Source organism: Herpailurus yagouaroundi, unplaced genomic scaffold, assembly GCF_014898765.1.
Source record: "Herpailurus yagouaroundi ecotype Mexico unplaced genomic scaffold, PumYag 29, whole genome shotgun sequence".
Taxonomy (NCBI): domain Eukaryota; kingdom Metazoa; phylum Chordata; class Mammalia; order Carnivora; family Felidae; genus Herpailurus; species Herpailurus yagouaroundi.
The window spans coordinates 76,189,535-76,206,662 of NW_024412377.1; the positions used below are offsets into that span (position 1 = coordinate 76,189,535).

General features: G+C 37.0%; 1 protein-coding gene across 18 annotated transcripts in view; it reads right to left on the reverse strand.

Moving 5' to 3' along the window:
- PAM (peptidylglycine alpha-amidating monooxygenase) overlaps positions 1-17,128 on the reverse strand; it is a 288,055-nt gene that overhangs the window by 236,987 nt on the left and 33,940 nt on the right. Inside the window, exon 2 of one of the 18 annotated variants that reach the window (XM_040447492.1) lies at positions 5,075-5,184. The exons of the other annotated variants lie outside the window; for them this stretch is intronic. The gene's annotated coding sequence lies outside the window, so the exon portion shown is untranslated. The remainder of the gene's footprint in view (positions 1-5,074; positions 5,185-17,128) is intronic. 18 annotated transcript variants of the gene reach the window in all.

Here is a 17,128-nt window from a genome sequence, read left to right on the forward strand (position 1 = left end):
CCAGCAGGAATAGAAATCAAGTTTCACTGAGACAAATGGCCCCAGGTAGCCAGATTATGGGTCTTATTAAAGATGCCTACTTTAGGGGCACCTGGGTGGCTCAGTCGGTTAAGCATCCGACTTCAGCTCAGGTCATGATCTCATGGTTTGTGGATTAGAACCCCGCATTGGGTTCTGTGCTGACAGCTCAGAGCCTGGAGCCTGCTTCAGATTCTGTGTCTCCCTCTCTCTCTGCCCCTCCCCTGCTTGCATTCTGTCTCTCTCTCTCTAAAATAAATAAACATTAAAAAATAAAGTTAAAAGATGTCTACTTTACAGAAAAGAAGCGTAATCTCTCCAACTTCCATTCCCTAACCCCAGGCTTCATTTAGTTTTTATTCTCCTTTTAATCTACAAATCATTTTCTCATCAGTGTTCTATTTCCTCTTGCCACTCCAATACACTTTATAATCAGTGCAATCTCACCACCTTCTTAGAGAAGATTATAAATGCTTTCCTAAATTGACAACTTCGTACAAAAATCACTACCTCTTCCTTGGATCCCTGAGGATCTCACAGAGAAGCCCTGTGAAGTACACACCTACATTAAGCCACTCACAGCACAGAGCTGGGATCAGGGACAGAATCTACCCAATGACAGCATGAGCTCCACCAAGCTCTGACATATTCTTGCTGGATAACTGTACACCCCTTTAATTTGTCCTAAACATCAGAAAATCTACTTCTTATTTCCTAGCAGATCCCAAGGCTTCACAGATATCCAACAATATTATAATTTCTCAAACTGAAAGAAAACCAAAGTTAGAAGGTGAAAATACTCTTCCAAAAACAACAACAACAACAACAACAACAACAAAAGACAGCATTTTTCCCAAAGAAGTCACCCCTTGACTACCAAAGTATGATCAATCTCATATAATTCCCATGCAACCACCGTAATCCTTCAATCAAAGTTTAGTGTTCAACAAGGCCCTGGGCTGACCCTGTTTCTTTAACTAAAGTAAATTTATGTTGGCAAGTGCTGATTCAGAAGCAAATGGGGGTTAAAGTGCCACTTTTTTTTTTTTTTAATTTTTTTTTTCAACGTTTATTTATTTTTGGGACAGAGAGAGACAGAGCATGAACGGGGGAGGGGCAGAGAGAGAGGGAGACACAGAATCGGAAACAGGCTCCAGGCTCCGAGCCATCAGCCCAGAGCCTGACGCGGGGCTCGAACTCACAGACCACGAGATCGTGACCTGGCTGAAGTCGGACGCTTATCCGACTGCGCCACCCAGGCGCCCCAAAGTGTCACTTTTGAGGAGATGTTCGGCCAGGATTTCTAAAGCCTTAACAGTCAGCCACAGTAGCCAGCATACCTCCTCCCCCAAATCACTTTTCTGATGAAGTATATAAACACCCTTAATCCCAAATCAGCTCTGCCTCATAATTTACATTGAATTTCTAGCCCAGATGAGCAATGTTCTTGGCTCCTCTGGTCTTAAAACAACCCTTTTCCTAATTTCAGTTAAACATACTATAAGTACAAAAACAATCAAAAATGACAGTGGCATATGGGATTATACTAGCATTTAGGTTCAAATTAGTTCACTAAAACAAATTCATACTGATTTAATTAAAAGAAAAAAAAAAGTATCACAAGAACTTCCAATGGCAAAAGGGTTGTAACTCCCCATTGTCCTTAAGTCCAGTCAGGGGCCAAATTTCAGTGATCTATCTCCTTTCTGTTCCTGTCCCATAGTTGCCCCTCTTATGCAGCCTTCTCCATCAGTCCTCCCATAGTGCTGTGGTCTCGGGTCTCCCTGACTTCAGTGTCTTGCTCACTTCTTTAATCATTTCATGCATCACTGTGTCCTTAATGAGTCATCACAAAACATTTTCTTACCAGGTTACCACAAAAATCCAACATCCTAACAGGCCCCTTGTGAGCCACGGAATCAACTGCAGATTTCACAGCTTCACTATAAACCCATCTTTGTCAAACCTACCTCCTTGAGCTACATAGTCAATGAACTAAATACAGCCAATGAGGTACATACAGCCGGTGAGGCACACTAATATGTCCTCATCCTTTCCCTCCTCCAGGCCTTTGCGCTTTCTGTCTCTTCCTCATGAAATCCCACACCTACTTCCTGATCCACAACTCCTCCTGTCTCTCCTCCCTATCAATCTAACAATCCTCTACGGCCCATCCCTTCCATCAGGAATGGGTTCCTCCTCAGAAACACCAGTGTTCTCTATCTTACTAACTGCATTTAAAGCATTCCACTGTCTAGTTATTAGCATGTGTCTTACCTCCCTGCTCCATTTAACCTTCTGAAAGGTAGAGACAAAAGTCTGTATTTGCCTCTTATTCTCTACATGGCACCTTGCCTTGCATCTGGCATTCATTCAATAAATACTTATCGGATAAATGAACAAAAATTTATTATGTCTTAATTTTTTTTCATTTTCCAGAGTGTTTAAGATGAAATTATTGCACTTAATCTTTGAAACAAGCTAGCAGGGTAGGTAGGGTAAAGTAGAAATTGGAATTTCACTTTTAGAAGTAAAAATAAGAAGCAGAAGCTCAGAATGATGCCATGAATTCTCTTGTGTCACAGCTTCTAGATTCCCCGATTTCCCAACATGTTCCCCACCTGGACATCCACTACTTCCAATGGCAGCCAGAAAGGAGGAGCCCTCATATTCCTACACAGTGGATCTGCTGTTTCTGAAGAATTCAGGCCAAAATGGCCTTAATTTTTCTATCTTACCAACGATCCATGGCATAGTCATGCATTCACCATAATATTCTCAAGTCAACTTACAAGGCTTGGGAGAAACATCTTTTGTTACAATTTATCTCCCTGTATCTAGCTACCATCATAGAAAGGCTGCTTCCTCTGTTTCATCCTACCTTCTCAGAGTAACTGATATGCTGGGCAAGCCCCTGACTTTGCTAAACATCAGTTCCTCATTTTCAAACAGGGAAGAAGAGTACTACCTTGTATTGTAGTTATGAAGACAAAGATAAGGCACAAAGTACCAGAACAACACAAACACTCAGTAAGTAGTAGTTATTAAAATTAACGAAAATGAACAAAACCACAGAGAAGCAGATTATGCCACCATCTCTGAAAAGCTTCCTTTGTATTCCAGAAAAGTGTTGTAATTAGATGATGAGGAAGTAGAAACTGACCAAGTAAGGGCCCTTAAGAACTTGACTAATCAAGTAGCCGGTGGGGGTTGGGGTGGGGGTGGGGGTGGGTGGGGGCTCAGTCTTTTGGTGTTTCAAATGGGGATGTTGGTCTTTTCCAGGCTAATATTCCATGTGTGGAAGCATTCTATAGAATGCAGGTTTTTTTTCATTTCCTCCCCACAGATACCTGCCCTCTTTTGCAACCAAGCCCAGCAGAGGACCCAATGTGTGGATTCTTTTCTCACTTTATGTAACAGACTGAAATTATTCAAAGTTTTATCCTTAAAGAATTTTAATTTTGCTTTCATTTAAAGATCCAGAACTAGATCTTTATACTACCTCTGAACTCACTCAAGAGTCAATTAATGTTTTCCCAAAGCTAAACACAGATTATAAAGCCTTCAATGTTTTGAATCTAAAAGTCAAAGGAATTACAGATGATGGCTTAGTCTAATACCAAAAAGTTATTTCAACATTTCGTGATTCTAATTTTGATTATGATTCCCAGAGGAAGCTCTGGATTAAGTTCTAATACACTTTTTCTAAAGAAGCCAGTTTAAAATAAATTCCCATTTTAGTCTCTCAATTAGTGGAACTTTAAAATACATTTTCCCTAGGATACAAATAAAGAACTCTGAAGGAAATGTAGAGCATTTGTATGAATCACAGCATAGATATTGTTTTCGTGAAATAAAAGGGAGCATAAGCAGGGTTAAAGAAGCTGCCTGCAGTCTAAGGAGACCAACGGAGCTGAAAGGGTCTGACAGCAGGATGTGGGTTATAATGCTTCTGAATGAAATCCTTTTGTGCAAGGGTCTCACAGAGGGCATCCAGGCAGGACTGTGTGTTTGGATTGAAATTAATCAACCGGTCAGTTCCACAATGCTAAGATTCCTTCCGTTTAACTGATTAACGCAGGTTTACAGGCAGCTCCCAAATGATGTCAATAGCTTCTAAAAGGTCAAATGCAGAAACACACAGCAAATGTCCTAGAGTAAAAAGCACCAATAACTTCTTCCTCTATAATTTGCTGGGTGTGACTCATTATGCAGTGGATTATCCCTTTTTAATCAACTGCCCTGGTTTTCTTTTTCTGTTCATTTTCCCCCAAAAGCTAAAACATATTTCTACATCTTAATGATATATACACATTACAAGATTGCCTATTGTATTCTACAGTGTATCGGACTAAAACGATATAAGTGGTCCAGCTTCAGCATCACATTTTGCATGGGGGGTAGAGGATGGAGCAGAAAAGAGCAGAAGCCGAACTATTCTAGTCTAGTCAATAGGGGCCAACTACAAGCAAACCATTATCTGTGTGATTAAAGCAAATTCACACACAAAAAGCTACAGCCCCAATAAATGCCACTGTCAAGTAATAGATGCTCAGGATATAGCATTACGAAAGAGGAAGAACCACACCAGGTGGAAAATTACATCTGGGTTCAAAACTATGAATTCTAGCCCTTCAAGAGCTTCTTTAAAGTCCACTGTTTCATTGTCTTTCCCAAGGGACTGAATGCATTCTTGTAAAATATTAATCATGCATGTCTTGGGCACTGAGTTGAAAAGGCAAAGGGAAGAGAAGATAAGCCAAGAATACTAGAGTGTAGTGATCAGGACCAGGGCTTGTCTGACAATGCTATAGGAACAATAACTGTGGCCCAGAGACTCAGAGAAGTTCCAAGAACTCAACAGAGCCCCCTCCCGCCCATTAATGTCCCTGACCTTCAGTTGTGAAAAGGGAGGCATTGTTGCACAGGTTCCTAGGGCACAGCACTGGGTCTAAATCTCAGCTCTGTCACCTCCATTCCTGTGATCTTGGACAAGCTTTCAACCTCCCTGGCATCACTTTTGTTACCTATAAAATTAAGGAAAGAATAATCCTACCTCTGAATGTAGTTGAGAGCACTTCTAGCAAACAGTCACATTTTTAGGTACTGAGAATACACAGTGCTGAACACACCACACAAGGTCACTGCTCTCAGGAAGCTTGCATTCTGGGATGGGAGATAAAACAATAAAAAATTATATAAATAACATAATTTTATATGTATAGAAAAGGGCTGTGAAGAAACTTACAGGATGAGAAGATAAGAAACTGACTGAATGGGAAGATGACTTAGATACACTTGTCAGAAAAACCTGAACCTCAGAAGAAATGATACTTGAATAAGGAGAAGGAGCAAGATGTGTAAAATAACTGATCAGGAAGACTAAAAGTTTTAAAACAGAAACAAGCTCATAATGTATGAAGAACATAAAGAAGCCCAATGTGGCCGGAGGACAGAGCAGTGAGCAGTAAATGTAGATACCTATTAGACTAGTAAGTGAAGAAGCCAAGTAATGAACTCATGAATGGTGCTCGGGGTAGAGGATAGAACTGGAAATGTAAATTTGGGAAACATCTACTTAACAACCAGCACAATGTCTGAACATTATGATTATGAATAACCAATCTCTCTATTCCCACTTTTTAAGTAACTGAATTGACACCTGCATTAGGGATACTGTCAGCAAAACAGAAGGAAGAGAGAAGACTGGTAGAAGTGGATTAGTTTAGGGAGAATGAATGTTTCACGTTGACTGCCAACTTCTACAAAATTCCGGGCATTCTGTGTTGAGCAGGATTCTGAGGCCAAGTATGAGCCTGGGTAACAATGTGTTCCAATATATGCAAGATATATAAATGGTAGCATATTTCCAAGGCTCTAGAATTCTAGAGCAAGGCTCTAGAATTAGCTGTGTTTGTTCACTATAAATTTCATTTAAATTTTTGGTACTTTTTTCTTATAATAATATAAATTACATACCATTACTATTCCTATTACGTAATTACGAAACCTGAGGCTGAGAGGGAATAATTTATTTGCCCAAAGTGACCAGCCTTCAAATAATTAAAACTAAGAACCAAATCTGGGCATCTCTAACTCCTGAGACCATGCTCCTACCCACTGTAATATATTCATGTAAATTTGCTAAATAAGTCCTTATATGTATTCCCCTAACTGCACTTTAAGGGTCTTTCCAGCTGAGCTTAGCACATCTGGCTCCAGGATGGAATGTCTTGTTCAATCATCTCTCTAATTCTGGCATGTTCGCTGGTTTCTAAATTAACATGTTGCTTTCTTAAGGAAGCATCTTGGCACAATTCTTTTTCTGTGCCGATGTTAGTGGAAAACATCCTAGTTGTTAAAATATCAAATCCTATTTGATTATTAGGTAATTTTGTAAGCAAAATGACTTAATTTTAGCAACTGTCAGAGTTCCAAGTTATTTTAGCAATCACCTACCTATTCTTCAGCTGATGGCTTCCCATCTAGCTGCATTCACAAGCCCACAGATACCCTGTATCAATGAAGTTACTGCTATTGTTATTGTTACCCCATCCTGACACACAAAAGCAGATTCATATACTTTGACTAAAGAAAAGAAATTTTTAGGAATTTAATGTCCTAAGGAATAATTTTAATTTCAAGGATTCTAGGGCACTGAGAAATAAAAACTCTTGTGTAGGTTACAGACTAACCACACCATAGGCAGAAAAGCTAAATATATTTAATCTTGAATTGCCTTGTCCTTTCTTCCCGCCACCATGCTTTCCTTTGCACTTATTTTCTGTGAGAGGGCTTCATAACAGGAAAAAAGTATGCCACATACTACATTGATCTAATTCCAGCAAACTACCCAGAATTTGAATTTTTATTAGCAAGAGCCATAGGCAAAAGCAATAATGCACGATACCTAACAGAGTGGTTAGTTTTATTCATGAATTCATGCTGGGTTAAGAAAAAAAAAAAAAAAGAAGAAGAAGAAGAAAAGCCAACTTCAAAGCACTACTGAAAGATGATTAACTCTCTAGCCACAAATGAGAATCACAAGCTACTTTGATGTGTGAGAATTTTTAGTGCCTAAATTAAAAAAAAAAAAAAGGACATCTACAAGTTTAACCATTTGAAAAAAATCCAATGATATACTTCTTTTGCATTTTGAAAACCAGTAATTACCTGAGGGAATAAACAAGATTAGAACTCAGCCTCAGAAATTAAGCCTTAAATGCATTAACACACAAACAATATTCCTCCTTCATCATACAGTTCAGGGGCAAAATGCCAGCTCTAATACGCTCAGTACAGGAAACAGAACTCTTTACATTGGCATTTTCTGATTCACCACCCCACAAGGTACTCTGGGCATTAATCAAGCTACATATGCAACTTCATCTCAAAAATCCAACAAAGTTGAAATCAGGAGTGTTACTCAAATGTACAAACCATGTGGGAGATCCTTATAAAGACTATGGTTGTATGAAAATTTGTGCCAACATTAACTTGAAACTAACATTGACAATGATCTATAATTGCTAATCCTGGAACCCTGAGCAATCTCTATCATTTATAGAGTATATGTCATGGTCTGTTTTCACACAAAAATTGAGAATTATTATTTAGTATGTATAATTCTCAAAGGCTGTGTGAAATAGGCCATGGAATATCCTGTATAAATTTCAAGAGAAAATGGAAATCACTAAAAAGAGAAGTGAATGGATTAAAATGTGGGATTTTTCTTAACAATGGTTCAAAGATATGGGAAAGATGTAAGGCTGATACCATGAATTTTAAATGGTTTTTAACATGTAAACATATTAGATCTGATATTATTTATTAAGATACTTATATTTACCAATCTGAACAAGTTTAAATATTGTTAAAAATTAAATGCTGTAACATTACATTTTCTATTTCCTATCAAATTGACACATCTCTATCAATAACTACTTGGAAAAATATGCAAGACAATCTCAAAAAAAATCACTGTGCACATTATGCAAGATGAAAATGCAGCTTTTAAAAAATACTCTGTCTGACATTCAGTTCTGTATGCTGCTACAGCAGGTCAAAAGCCATTAGCCACCTGCTGGAAACACATACTAGGAAATAAAATGCCCTTCAAAATTATTTTGCATACAATATTCTCAATGTAAAATGGGTGAAGTTATATTCTAAATGTTTTAAAATGTGATGCCTTGAAAGGAAATACACTCACCATGCCAGAAGTTAATTTCAAAATAAGATTTAATAAGGGTCATATAATTTGGAGTATTCACATTAGATAAACAAAGTACCACGTCTACTATGAGAGAAATGAATACATAAATGAAAACATATAATAACCAAGCAGCTCAACACAATGGCTACCCCTGTCTCTTTTTCCAATAAAGTGACAGACTTAATTTGATTCCTGGGATTCTTAGGACATTCTCTCTCACCATTCAGTAGTCTTCTGGGGACTGACCCAACAGTCCTTTTTTATCAATAAGACATTCTACAAGTCATTCAGAAAAAGGAAGCAAAACACCAGCCTCTGTGCCATTGCACATAAAGAATTCACAACCCTGTCTTGTTTAACATTTTGAAACTTGGCAATGAAGTATATAGCTCAATATCATTAATATATTAATAGGTTCTATTCGCAATTATTAGATGACGGGTCATGTGGCACTTTGTATAGCCAGGTACTAAGCTCAGTACATGACATAATGCATTTAATCCCCACAACAACTTGATGATAGAGGTATTATCCTATCAGTATTTCACAAATAAGGAAATTAAGGCACAAAGAGGTTGAGGAATTTGCTCACAGTGATACAGAAGCAGATGGCTACATTTCAAGGAGGGAAACTTAGTTTATAAAATGTGAAGTCCTGATGTGATGGGCAACCACAGGAAAGAAAACAAGAGGCCTAAGTCAAGGACAGCCAAAAGAAAGGACGGAAGAGAAACAAAGGCTTTTTCTTTTTCTCTATTTTCTATTTCTATTTATTTCTGTTTATTTCTGTTCTGGTGGTGTGCTTAATAAACAAAATAAAGAGGTAACAGAATTGTAATCTGGTTTGCAAAGGCAAAGGTGACTTCCACTTAATCACTAGGAAGATCACATTTTCTTGTCTTACTTAAAAGATGGATTTCTGTTTTGTGGACTGCAAATACCCAATCTCACTGCTCAAGCCCTGAGACTACATCCAATGGATAAATACACATTTTGGTATCATGTCAGATTCGCAAACTGTAGAGGCAGAAATGGGTTTCTAAGAGTCCTATGTTATTCACCTATAAACCTGGTTCCTAAGATAGGAGCGCCTGGCTGGCTCAGTTGGTTAAGCATCCAACTTCGGCTCAGGTCATGATCTCATGGTTTGTGGGTTCGAGCCCCACATCGGTCTCTGTGCTGACAGCTCAGAGCCTGGAGCCTGCTTTGGATTCTGTGTGTGTGTGTCGCTCTCTGCCCCTCCCCCACTCATGCTCTGTTTCTCTCTGTCTCTCAAAACTGAATAAATGTTAAAAATAAAATAAATAAATAAACCTGGTTTCTAAGATGGATCAAGGGCAACTCTTGGAGACTGACTTCAAAAAGGGTCAGTGGAGTTCCCAGGCTGTTAGCTCTAGAGAGGTCTCAGCTTCCCTGGTGTTACCCTCACTGACTTGAGCCATGCTAAATTTGTTTGTAAGAAATCTTAAACTGGCTCTCCAATATAAGGGCCCAGTGATCTTTCCAGGGCCCCAATCCAAAACCTATCATCGGATCATGAGAGGTTTTGTTGGTGCAACTGGGTATTTGAATTTTCTTTGATTACTCAACAAATAAAACAACAACAAAAACATTTCCCCTTAAAACACAACAATGGAAGCCTGTAAATCTTCAAACACGAATTAAACAAAATACCTCTTTGTTAATAAAACATGGAATCATACAAAATGCATCTGTCAAAATGAAGATTCTAAAATATTTCAGTAAAAAATTCACTAAATCTCAGATAATAAGGTTGGAAAAGATTCCTTTTTCCACACCCCAAACAAAGGAAACTGAATCCCTGCCTTGACTGGAGACTGTTGCTATTTGTTTTATGGATAAAGGCCAAATTATGCATATTTTTGTGACTTCAGTCAAGATTCAAGGTCAGTCACCAGATTTTCTCCCACACCAACAATACAGCAGCAGCATGAATTCAGATGTTCCTCATTCATTTCACCGTGAGTCTTTAAATTTGTTTTCCCTGTCAGAGTAGCTACGATTTCTTCCTTTGTCAAAAGGGTAGCCATTAAGAAAATCACTTAGCTAATAAACAAGGAAATTAGCTAGCAAGCCTGATACAAAGCAGATAGTCCCAACACAAACAGCAATCTACACACAAATTAAGGCTGTAAAGAGTTGCTCTGATAAGCACTTTTAAACTTAGTGGCACTCAAACAACTGAGCATCTCTAGTATTAGGGGTCAAGCAGCAGTTTTAAACTTTTCTTCTTGCCTCACTTGGTGGCCACAAAGATCTCAATAATAAGTACAGAGTTTTACCTAAGGGTGTGCTGAGAAAGATACAGCAGTAAGCAAACAGAATAATTATGAGGGCAACATAACCCATCTTCCTTTCCAACCATTTTTCTATTCTTTCATTTGTCGCTGTTTAGAGGAACCAGCTAACATATATTTAATTTTGTGAAAAGTCACATAACCTAAGTAAGTAACAGTGGAAATAAAATCATCACTCTCATGAAACATGTTGTCAGATTTTGAAGTGCGTGGTTATCAAGCAAAACATCAACATCAGAATTTACATAGTTACATTTTACATGTCCAAATGATACACATTTTTAAAGCTGATAATCTTTAATTTATACACACAACAATTTTTTGGTGGGGAACAGCATAACTAAATACTTGTAAATTTCACTAAATTTCACATTTAATCAAATGGCTTCAGTTTTCTACAAAAGTTAAATTTTTAGTAAAAGTCTACATTAGAAATACTACAGATTAAGAAGAATCTGCTATTATAATCATACTAATATCTTCTAATTTTAAGGACAGAAAAACCTCCCTCATCTAATCACTTCTAATAAAATGCTTGAAATGCTTTGTTCAATCCTAGATTTAATAATTCCTACCTTTAGTTGGTTGAAAATGTATCTAAATCAGTAAGAACCCACTTCTGCCAACTCATTCCAGGAAAATATTCATTTCCACCAGCCAAATCACACCTCTGCTCCAGGCTGGGTCATTCTTGGACTTTATTAAGAAGAATGTTCTGCCTCTACTCCCATCTTTGTGAGACCTGGTGATCACAGTCAGTCCTGTATGACCCTCAATATACCAGAAATAGAAGATAACCGGAAACAAAACATGTTTAAATGATCATTTAAATTAGCCCTATAAAATAGAAAGTATGAGTCTCAAGAAGTAACTGGCCAAGGATAAATAAACCATTTTAAGTACATTATAAACTCAAAAGTATTAGATAAGTAATAAATTTTATTTAAAATTCCTCAATAAAAAGATCTGTGAATGAATGAATATGCTTAACAAAATTAAAAAAAAATCTTTTTTAATGTTTATTTTTGAGAGATAGGGAGGGAGCGCACACGCGGGTGGGGGAGGGGCAGATAGAGAAGGAGACACAGAATCCAAAGCAGGCTCCAGGCTCTGAGCTGTCAGCACAGGACCTGATGCAGGGCTTGAACCCATGAATGGTGAGATCATGACCTGAGCCAAAGTCGGATGATTAACCAACTGAGCCACCCAGGTGCCCCAACAAAATTTTTAAATGTTTTTAATGTTTATTTATTTTTTTGAGAGAGATAGAGTGTGAGCGGGAAAGGGGCAGAAAGAGAGGGAGACACAGAATCCGAAGCAGGCTGACAGCACAGAGCCCAATGCAGGCCTTGAACTCTTGTACCCACGAAATCATGATCTGAGCTAAAGTCGAATGCTCAACCAAATGAGCCACCCAGGCGTGCCTGTTTAACAAATTTTTAAAAAGAGAGCAATGTGCCTTTAATTTATTAAACCAGAAACTCTCAGGTAAATATAACACAATATATTCAATATGTTTCACATAGTGTTGAATTTAAGTTTTAAATTCTTAATGTAAAAATAATCTACTCTGGAGTGCCTGTGGCTCAGTCACTGAAGCCTCCAACTCTTCATTTTGGCTCAGGTAATAATCTCATGGTATATGGGTTGGAGCCCCACATAGGACTCTGTGCTAACAGTGAGGGCTTGCTTAGGATTCTCTCTCTCCTTCTCTCTTTCTCTCTCAAAATAAACAAACATTTTTTTTCAGTGTTGCTATAATTACTTAACACATTTAATATTTTCAAAATGTTTCAAAATCTTTAACTAGTTCAGTTTTTAAATAAGAAAAGACATTACTAGATCTGTGATTTTTGAGCTTTAAAATAAAACCAGGACTTACTGCACTTAGTTTACTTAAATATACTATATATATAATATGCTTAAAATACCGCACTGAACCAGTAACTGTTCTAAACATTCTGTAATAGTTTCAAATTTTGACAAAGTCCCATGGACAAAAGTTTTTAATTTAAACATTAGAAATGAAAAAGCCTAGGTACTTCAGACATAACTCAATTTATATGGATATTCAAATATATATCTAGGTGTTTCTTCTAAGAATTTTAAAAGCAAAGAATCAGGTGTTCTACAAAAATTCACAAATTCATACAGGTTATCTTACACAATTTGTAAAGGAAAAAGTAGGTTTAAGACATTTTGGTATAGAACGAAAAGAATGTATTCTGTTCCTATGATGACCAAGACTCCTAACCAACCATGATGACAAAGGGCAGATGTTTTAGAGAGAAAAAAAAAATTTCTATATACTTGATTAACATCAGAGTCTACTTCGCAGCACTATTAACTTACTTGCTACCTGAGACTTTGTTACTTTTTTTCTCTAAGATGGCTACAGACAGCACATTTCTTGTTCATAGTCAAACTGAAACTACCATAAGCCTCAAAGACTGTCAAGCTGTACTCTGATTTGCAAGAAGTTTAAACCAATGGTAATTATGAATTGCAAATTCTTCACTTGACAAAGTTACAATTTATAGGGCTCCTTTAAACAGCAAGTACCTCTAATATATTTAGAAGGGATTTCAAATTACAAAAACTCAATTTGCTATCAGATTATGTTAGTACACTGCCCCCATTCCAACTCTTCATAATGCCAGTTAGTGGCAAATAGGTGCTCCTGTATCATGTTTTTGAAAGCTTAAGAGAGTGCACATCAAGGGCCCCTAACACAACCTAAGAGACATTAACAGTCAATTGCTTGGTAAACAGATAAAGAACAGGCCTTCTGTAATTGCCAAGTGCTTTTTATGCAAATACATTCATTTCCTGGAACCTGGTAACTGTTTGTTTTGAAAGTAACCTTATAGTCTTTTCACGTGCACTTTATCACTGTTGGATTGGAGACCAATTTATGACCATAAAGATTTAATTTACCTTTAATATATTTCTCAACATTATGATGTTGGCATTACTTTCATCACCCCATCCCCTCTGATATATATACAAACCCACATATATGTATACACATCAGTGTTACTTTCACATATCTGAAGTGAATTTCCTAAATTGCATATGTACCATGTTTAAATATAAACTATAACCTGCAAACAATAAATGGCTCTAATCTCCTTCTTGGAAAAAGTGTTAGTTACTTAAACACTCTATTGTAAGAAACACAATTCTACACAATAATTAAATTATTATCTTCCTTATTAGCATGGGTACACCTTCTCTCCATGTTTGCATATTACCCAGCAAAAATGCCAACTGCTGTTGTGCTTCAGCAATACTTGGTGTAATGGAACATATCCAAATGGAAATGTTCGCTCTACCTACACTTTCCTTCAAGAAACTACTAACACCTAGATAAAACCCCTTATCAGAGACAAATCCCTTCAGAAACAAAGGATCTAAAGTTACCCAGTTATTATTATTATAAGACTGAATGCTTTAGGGCTAATTGATAGGGTAAATGTTTCTCATCTGGGGTTGAAGAAAGGAAACTATCTTGCCTTCAAAAACAAAACTGAAATAAAGTTAAGTAATCTATCTAAAAGAATTTTTGTTTTTTTAATTTATTTTATTTTTTTTTACCTTGGTAACACTTGGCAAAATGTTGAAAATAGAAAAATCCACTGAAGAAAAAGTATTTGCAAAAAAAAAAAAAAACATAAAACGGGTAATATCTTTAATGTGTGTAGGACCCAAGGAATTTAACAAAAATCCCCTACCCCTGGACAAGCAAAGCAAGACTAACTCCATTTTGTGCTACACCCACCATCTCATGTATAACCCCCACATGACCTACTTATTGCTTAAGACACTCCCCCACCCTAGTCAAGCCGCTGAGCACACCCTTACTGGAAACCGGCTCATATAGGAATGCGGAACCCCTAACCGCCAATTCTTAAACCCCGCCTTTTGCCCACCAAACTTGCATGCCAATTCTGACCAGAGTGATAGGCTAGTTCAAACTGTTACTATAGGGTAAATTGTAATTCAATTGACCACGTGTGTGGACTGACATGACTATGCAAGTTTCTGTGTGTGTTACAATCTCATTGGCCAGTGGCCCCTATAAAACTGCTACACCTCTTAACCTAGGGGTCCAAGTCACTGCTCCGCTGTGTTGGGTATACTTGGGCGCAAGCTTGAGCTTGCAAATAAACCCTCATGCGTTTGCATCGGTATCGGCTCCTTGGTGGTCTCTCGGATTTGAAATTGGGGGCATTACATGTGCATATAAATAAGTCTTACAAATAAAAAAGAGGAACACATAGGATTAACCCCAACATGGAGAAAAATAAATGCTCAACAATCATATAAAAAATGCTCAAGTCACCGTTGAAAATTAAAATAAACGATCATAATTCTTTATTTCTCTAATTGGCAGTTAACACACACACACACACACACACACACACACACACACACACACACACACACACACAAATTCCAGAATGGGCAGTTGTTGCTCTCATATAGAACGTCACAGAAGTATAAACCAGAAGAATCTTTCTGAAGGACAATTTGGCATATATGGATCAAACACCTTTTAAAATGTTCATATTCCTTTACTTAACTCTACTTCTAGGAATTTATTTTAAGAAAAAAAAATACAGGGGTGCCTGGGTGGCGCAGTCAGTTAAGCATCCAACTCTTGATCTCAGCTCAGGTCATGAGAGACTGCTTGGGATTCTGTCTCCCTTCTCTCTGCCCCTCCCCTGCCTGTGTTCTCTCTCTTTCTCAAAATAAATAAATAAACTTAAAAACAATTTTTTTAAAAGAAAATAAACAAATAGGCAAAAGATTAATCTAAGTATTTCCAGCATACTGCCACTTATAATAACAAAAACAGAATAATATTCTAAAATCCCAGTAATAGAGAATTGGTATAGGCATAAAATAAAGGGCAATGCAGCTACTTAGAAAGCAGCTGTGAAAGAATATTTAGTGACAAGAGAAAATGTTTACTATTTAACACTCAGTGAAAAAAAAAATTGCAGGTTATAAAATACAGTAACCATTACGATCCTAATTTTATGTCTTCCAGTTTTGTATCTCTGTTCCTGTGTGTGCATACATGCGGGGCAGAACAGGAAAACTGCTGGCAAGCAAATGATATCAGTGCTTATCTTTGAGTGGTAAAATATGGGTAATTTAAAAAATAGCATTACCTTTGTGGTTTTTGTTTTTGTTTTTTTTTCGTTGTTGTTGTTTGCATTTGCATTTGCCAATGTTGCCTAATAAATGAATATAATTCAAGAAGTAATGGGCCGGGGTGGGGGAAGGGGGAGACAACATAATTACTCAGAAAAACAAAACTGTAAGTTCCTATGTAGGAGATAGTTTCTGATAACTAGAATCATACTGCTCAGAACAATGAAAATAATGTTCCTATAAAAGACTAAAATCAACTCTTTGCCAACAAAAATACACAGTGGCATCACTCTCAACCTGGCAAAACCAGCCATATGAAGCAGTGTTACGTAACCTAATACCATACTATTTAGATAGGTTTTCTGCATCGCCACTTAGATTTCTTCCCAGGAAAATAGTCAAATTACCCTCATAAGAACCACAGGCTTAAATGAAGCTGTGGTCATGGTAAAAAAGAAGCACCGAGATGTCCACAAGACCCAGAGTGATCTCTGTCCATCTATAAAATGAAGATAATAGCACTATCAACCCTACAGCCAATCTTTCAGGTGACGAACTGTCCATTTCTCCAGATAATACTAATAGTGTTTTAAATACCAAAGACAAAAAGTCTTGGCCTATTTTATAATAACTAAGAAATACCAGTTCCCATAATCTAATATATTGTATACTGCAGTTTTATTGTCTATATTTTAAAGGTTATATTTTCTATGTGTTCACTGAGCTTATAAGTAGGCTTAACGAGTTACAGTTAAGCTGATTATTTTGCACATGAAGATATGACTATAATTTCCTGAATAAACAAAGAGCAATCAACAAATATTTACTGAACATCTTCCATGTTCTATGAATTATGTCCGAAAGAAAATATTTTTAATTATTTAGGCAAATCACTCCCTAGATCATATACAACACAAGGAATTTAATTCCTCCAATTCAGTCTAACGATGACTACTGAATATTTATGAATATGAATAATTAGCTAACCCTTCTATATGTCTTATTAGTTTGTTCTCTAACTGGAACTATTTTATTACTTTATGATACCATTTTAGTAAGTTTTGTTTTTGTTATTAAAGTAGAATATACATAGCATAAAATTTACCTTTTCACCATTTTTAGACTTCACATTAAGTCCCATTCAAATTATTGTGCAACCATCACCACGGTCCATCTCCAAAACTTTAGCATCTTTTCCAAACCAAAATTCTGTGTCCATTCAACAATTACTCCCCATTCTCTGCCCGCCTCCTACCCAGCCCTTGGCAGCTACCATTCTATTTTCTATTTCTACGAATCTGAACACTCTAAGTTCCTCATGCAAGTGGAATCATACAGTATTTTTCCTTTTATGTCTGGCTTATTTCAGTTAGCACACTGTCTTCAAGGGTAATCCATGTTGTAGCAGGTGTCA